The sequence below is a fragment of the Bos indicus genome, chromosome 1, assembly GCF_029378745.1.
Source record: "Bos indicus isolate NIAB-ARS_2022 breed Sahiwal x Tharparkar chromosome 1, NIAB-ARS_B.indTharparkar_mat_pri_1.0, whole genome shotgun sequence".
Lineage (NCBI taxonomy): Eukaryota > Metazoa > Chordata > Mammalia > Artiodactyla > Bovidae > Bos > Bos indicus.
Genome location: NC_091760.1, coordinates 143,979,073 through 143,985,792, shown reverse-complemented (window position 1 = coordinate 143,985,792; position 6,720 = coordinate 143,979,073). Strand labels below are relative to the sequence as shown.

General features: G+C 46.8%; 1 pseudogene; it reads left to right on the top strand.

Moving 5' to 3' along the window:
- Window positions 1-1,771: 1,771 nt before the first annotated feature.
- Window positions 1,772-6,221, top strand: LOC139182699 (E3 ubiquitin-protein ligase RING2-like; annotated as a pseudogene).
- Window positions 6,222-6,720: the final 499 nt, after the last annotated feature.

The window sequence follows — 6,720 nt, the reverse complement described above, 5'->3', positions numbered from 1 at the left end:
TGGATCATGGAAAAAGCAAGAGAGTTCCAGAAAAACATCTATTTCTGCTTTATTGACTATGCCAAAGCCTTTGACTGTGTGGATCACAAGAAACTGTGGAAAATTCTGAAAGAGATGGGAATACCAGACCACCTGACCTGCCTCTTGAGAAATCTGTATGCAGGTCAGGAAGCAACAGTTAGAACTGGACATGGAACAACAGACTGGTTCCAAATAGGAAAAGGAGTATGCCAAGGCTGTATATTGTCACCCTGTTTATTTAACTTATATGCAGAGTACCTCATATGAAATCCTGGACTGGAAGAAACACAAGCTGGAATCAAGATTGCTGGGAGAAATATCAATAACCTCAGATATGCAGATGACACCACCCTTATGGCAGAAAGTGAAGAGGAACTCGAAAGCCTCTTGATGAAAGTGAAAGTGGAGAGTGAAAAAGTTGGCTTAAAGCTCAACATTCAGAAAACGAAGATCATGGCATCTGGTCCCACCACTTCATGGGAAATAGATGGGGAAACAGTGAAAACAGTGTCAGACTTTATTTTTCTGGGCTCCAAAATCACTGCAGATGGTGACTGCAGCCATGAAATTAAAAGACGCTTACTCCTTGGAAGGAAAGTTATGACCAACCTAGATAGCATATTCAAAAGCAGAGACATTATTTTGCCAACAAAGGTTCGTCTAGTCAAGGCCATGGTTTTTCCTGTGGTCATGTATGGATGTGAGAGTTGGACTGTGAAGAAGGCTGAGCTCTGAAGAATTGATGCTTTTGGACTGTGGTGTTGGAGAAGACTCTTGAGAGTCCCTTGGACTGCAGGGAGATCCAACCAGTCCATTCTGAAGGAGATCAGCCCTGGGATTTCTTTGGAAGGAATGATGCTAAAGCTGAAACTCCAGTACTTTGGCCACCTCATGCAAAGAATTGACTCATTGGAAAAGACCCTGATGCTGGGAGGGATTGGGGGCAGGAGGAGAAGGGGACGACAGAGGATGAGATGGCTGGATGGCATCACTGACTCGATGGACGTGAGTCTGAGTGAACTCCGGGAGTTGGTGATGGACAGGGAGGCCTGGCGTACTGCAATTCATGGGGTCGCAAAGAGTCAGACATGACTGAGCAACTGATCTGATCTGTGTTAAAAAAAAAAAACTAACTAGAAAAGACACATGCACCCCAATGTTCATAGCAGTGCTTTTCACAATAGCCAAGATGTGGAAGCAACCTAAGTGCCCACTGACAACAAATAGATAAAGAAGCTGTGATGCATATACACAATGGAATACTACTCAGCCATTAAAAGTAATGAAATGCTGCCATTTACAGGACCATGGGTGGACTTGGAGGGCATTATGCTAAGTAAAATAAGTCAGAAAGACAAACGCTTTACGATGACACTTGTATGTGGATTCTAAAAAATATCACAAAGTATAACAGAGTGACTATAACAGAAAAGAAGCAGTCTCACAGATACAAAGAACAAGCCAGTGGTTACCATGGGGACAGGGCAGGGGGAGGGGCAACAGAAGGACAGGGGAGTAAGAGGCACAAACTATTAGGAATGCATAAGCTGCCAGGCTATCTTGTACAACACGAGGAGTGTAGCAAATATTTTATAGTAACTATATATGGAGTAAAACCTTTACAAATTGTGAAGCACAGGCTTCCCTGGTGGCTCAGGGTAAAAAAAAAAAAATCTACCTGCCAATGCAGGAGGCATGGGTTCAATTCCTGATCTGGGAAGATACCACCTGCCACGGGGCAACTGAGACCATGAGCCGCAACTACCGAGCCCACGTGCTGCAGCTATTGGAACCTGTGCGCCCTCGAGCCTGTGCTCTGCAACAAGAGGAGCCGCTGCAGTGAGAAGCCCCCGCACCATGCCCAGAGAGCAGCCCCTCACCACAGCCAGAGAAGAGCCCGTGCAGCAGTGAAGACCCAGCACAGCCAAAAATAAATAAAATTATAAAAAAATGTCAATCACTATTGCACACTTGTAAGTATATAATATTGTACATCACTAATGCCTCAATAAAAAAAGAAACATAAAATCTCACCTGTTTGAAATGTGTTTAATTGGTAATTTTTAGTAAATTTACCCAATTATATAGCCATCAGTGGGCTTCCCTGGTGGCTCAGTAAAGAATCCACCTGCAATATAGGAGACCTGGGTTTGATCCTTGGGTCGGGAAGATCCCCTGGAGAAAGGAATGTTTACCCACTTCAGTATTCTTGACTGGAGAATTCCATGGACAGAGGAGTCCTCCATGGGGTTGCTAAGAGTTGGATACAACTGAGCAACTAACACTTTCACAGCCATCTGGGTAACCCACTTTTAGAATATTTCCATCACCTCAAAATATCCCTTTTGCCCCTTTTAGCTAATTCCTGTTCCCACTCAGCTCTGAGCAACCACGAAGCAGCTTCCTGCCTGTGGGTTTGTCACCTGGACATTTACTGTAACAGAGACCGTCCAGCGTGTGTGTCAGTCACCCAACACATTTCCAGCACCATCCAGGACAGCAGGCAGCACTTCACTTCTTCTCAAGGTGGAGTGGTTCTCCGTCATGTGAGTGGACACATATTGGCCCCTCTCACCTGCTGATGGCATTTGGGTCACTTCTGCCTCCTGGCTGTTGGTAGTCAAGCTCTCACCCGATGATGGCATTTGGATCACTTCTGCCTCCTGGCTGTTGGTAGTCAAGCTGCTGAACATTCGTGAACACATATCTTTCAGTGGACCTTCGTTTTCATCTCTCTTGGGTAGACATCGAAGGAGTCTCTGTTATTAAAGGTGTGCTTTTGGAGTCGGTCAGATATGCCCAGGACACAGGGTTCGCAAGGAACAGAAGGAATAGACGGAAAAGTGGGCAGTGAAGTTGATACCCTGTGAACTCCCGAGGCTGTCACCATCACCGCAGGCATGGGAGCTTCCAAGCCTGTCAATCTTTTTTTTTTTACTTTTTGTTTTGTATTGGCATATAGCCAATTAACCATGTTGTGATAGTTTCAGATGAACAGCAAAGGGACTCAGACCAACATACACATGTATCCCTTCTCCCCCCAGTTCCCTTCCCATCCAGGCTGGTCAACTATTTTATGAGATGTGTCTTGGCTGGGGGTTCCCCGAAAGCAGAGCTGGAGGCAGACGTGGGTGCAGGCGGGTCACTTGATGGGACCCCTGGGAGGTGGCCCAGGGGGTGTGAGAGGGCAGGTGAGGAAAGGCCACGTGCAGGAGCTCATCAGGGTGTCGGGGCTCAGTCCTGCCCGGCACTCCAAGCACAGGCCCTCCAAGGACGAAGGGTGGGAGGTTGGGGCTTTTCTCTGAGGACTCCAACCCCCTGGCTGAGGGCTGACGCTGGGAGCGCCAGCTGCTCTCCCTGCCGCCTGCAGGTGTAGACAGGGGAGGGGTCTGCTCCCTGCTCCGAGCTGGTCTTCACTCATTGCTGTCTCTCTTAGCAACATCCCTCCTTTGCAGGCCTAACCACTGAAGCTCCGTATGGTGAAGTGTTGACCCCAGACTCCTTCAAGGAGATGATCTGGCAGCCAGATGTTTAGTTGCCAGTCTAAAAACAAAAGGTTTCTTCTTTACAGAAATTGAGCAAAGCATCTAGGCAGGAGGAGGACAGCTAGTTGGGTGTTACTGCCTCAGAGTCTGGAGAAGGAAATGGCAACCCACTCCATTGTTCTTGCCTGGAGAATCCCAGGGACAGGGGAGCCTGGTGGGCTGCCGTCTATGGGGTCGCACAGAGTCGAACACGACTGAGGTGATTTAGCAGCAGCAGCAGCCTCAGAGTCAGGCCTTCTGCAGTTTGGTGTTTGGCCCCTTCTCCCCCACCCCCACCCTCCACCAGATTCATAACCAGCTCCTCTCCCATCCCGTTTAAGCAACATCTGCAGGTGGACGAGGTCTGCTCATACACGCAGCTCCCAGTGAGGCTTTGTTGCCTGATTTCAAAAGATGAACGGGAGAGTTTCGTTGCAGAAGCTGAGACTCGTCTTAGTGTGCGTCAGCACCGGCAGCCTCTGAGGCTTGTACCCGAGTCTTGCTCCAGCTGCAGCTAGTGGAGCCCCGGGCTGGGGCAGGAGCCGCGACGTCTTGGGCTGTGCAGACAAACGGAACTCAGCCATTAAGCAAAACACAGGAATACAGCTTATATGAATTAGAGTGAACACCTCAGGAGGCAATAACTGATGGCTTAGAAACTGTGGTTTCACCTCAAGTCTACACAGTGAATTCATGTGCCCAGTTTGTTTGGATATGTTGAAGAACACCACACAAAAGACTTTATATCAGTGTGTTTTGCAGTTTGCATTGTCACAGCCCTCAGAGGTGGCAATAAAGAATGCACTACCTGTCAGAAAGTAGGCTGAGCACCGAAGAATTTATTCTTTTGAATTGTGTATTGGAGAAGACTTTTCAGAGTCCCTTCGATGGCAAGGAGATCAAATCAGTCAATCCTAGAGGGAATCAATCCTGAATATTCATTGGAAGGACTGATGCTGAAGCTGAAGCTCCAATACTTTGGCCACCTGATGCGAAGAACCGAATCATTAGAAAAGACCCTGATGCTGGGAAAGATTGAAGGCAAGGGGAGAAGGGGACAACAGAGGATGAGATGGTTGGATGGCATCACCGACTTGATGGACATGAGTCTGAGCAAACTCTGGGAGTTGGTGATGGACAGGGAGGCCTGGCGTGCTGCAGTCCATGGGGTCACAAAGAGTTGAACACGACTGAGCGACTGAACTGAACTGAACTGAAAGTCCACCAGTTACTCCAGCTTCTCCCCTCGCTTACCTGTAAACTCTACCCCACCTTTGGATAATGTAAAGCAGGTCAGGGTGACCCAGAGCCTTCTGGTGACATCTCATGACATCACCCATTTCACCCCAGGTGTCATCCAGGGAGGCCCCACTGCCACTGGCTGCTAAGGGTGTGAACAGGGGCAGAGGACAGGTCGTGAGGTCTCCCTCCCTCTCCCACCCCTAAGCCCTTTCTGGCCACATCACCCTCCCCCATACAAGACGGTCACTGACGGTCCTTTCTCTGCCCATTGTGGGGTCCAGCAGAGGTGGCCCCAAATGCGCCTCCGAGACACACTCATTATTTTGAATTTAAAATTTAAGAAGAACTGACTCGTGGGAAAAGACCCTTATGTTGGGAAAGATTGAAGGCAGGAGGAGAACGGGGTGACAGAGGATGAGACTGTTGGATGGCATCACTGACTCAGTGGGCATGAGTTTGGGCAAGCTCCGGGAGTTGGTGATGGATCGGGAAGCCTGGCGTGCACAAGTCCATGCGGTCACAAAGAGTCGGACACGACTGAGCGACTGAACAACAACAAGCTGTTGGGAAAAGCTAGTTTCCGAAAGATCACTAAGATCAGACCTAAACTTTGATGCACTCATCAGCAAAATTTAACCAAGTCTTGGTGAGTATGAAGCTCATTGAGAAAAAAGCATTAGCTAGAATCAACAAGCATAACCCTCAGCAAGCACTTGGTCAGAGCATCAAGGAAGGACTGAGATAACAGGCCGTGAGCAGACGACAGTGAGGTGGGAAACAGATCGAAAATTATAGTGGAGCCGAAGTCAGTGGAGACAGCTCTCACTGCAGGAAAACATCCACGTACAGCCATTGGAAGCAGCACCTAGTAACAGACCAAAACATCTGATGATTCTGGGCTTGAACTCGATAACAGCAATGCAAAAGTGACATCTGACCCCGTAATGGACCCTGCTAGTGAAACTGAATTAGTACTGAGGCTTCACCCCACGTTTTTGGAAAAAGATGATCGTACACAGACAAGATTCACGAAGAGCTCAGGTAATGCCACTGTTGATCACTTATCAACCTGGCTGTGAGGTTAGCTTTAGAAGAACTTTGAAGCAAAGGAGAATCAAGCCAGACGAACCTTGATATAGCCAGTAAGAAGCAATATGCCATTTACATAGCCACAGCCAGGGGCCAGTTCGATGTGTTAAATGGCCCTCTCTCTTTGGAATTGGTCGGTGAGAAATACTGGCAGGTGAACAAGCCCATGGAACTTCATGATGCACCCACAAAGGAGCACGAATGAGGTTTTACTAAAACAAATTCTGAGATTGAACTTTTTATAGCCTTTTTCCTTAATATTAAAGATGTGCCGTCATTACTTTTATGGACAGGAAGAAAAAAAAGAAAGATGAACAGGAAGCAAAGGGAGCATTAGACACAAGAGGAAAAGCTGGAACTAATTTATAAGGAGAAATCACAAGATGAATGGAACAAGCAGAGCTAATGCAGGGAACTAAAGGAGGTTTTAAATAAAAGTCCAAGTAGTATTCACAGAGAAGTTTGAGAATGTACTGCATCTGTAAAACAAGAAAAATAAGGTAGAAAAGATAAGAACAAAGAATACAGTTGAGCTCTTTGCAAAAAAACTTTTTAATGTAAACCTTTGTATATTGTTTTGGTTTTCTGAACCTTATGGAAGTATTACTTATTTGAAATAAATGAGTTTAATTTTTTTAAACTGATGAGCTCTTGAAAATAAATAAATATGATTAGCAAAGCAAAAAAAAAAAAAAAAAAATGGCACAGCATTCCGTATCCAGATACCCCTCCCCCATAGACAGACTTTTAGACTTTGGTTTTCTCTCTTAAAGAGCGTTGCCAAGACTCACCCTGAAGTGCATCAAAGGAAGATGAGTGAAGGAGGAGGACTGGTGGATGGACA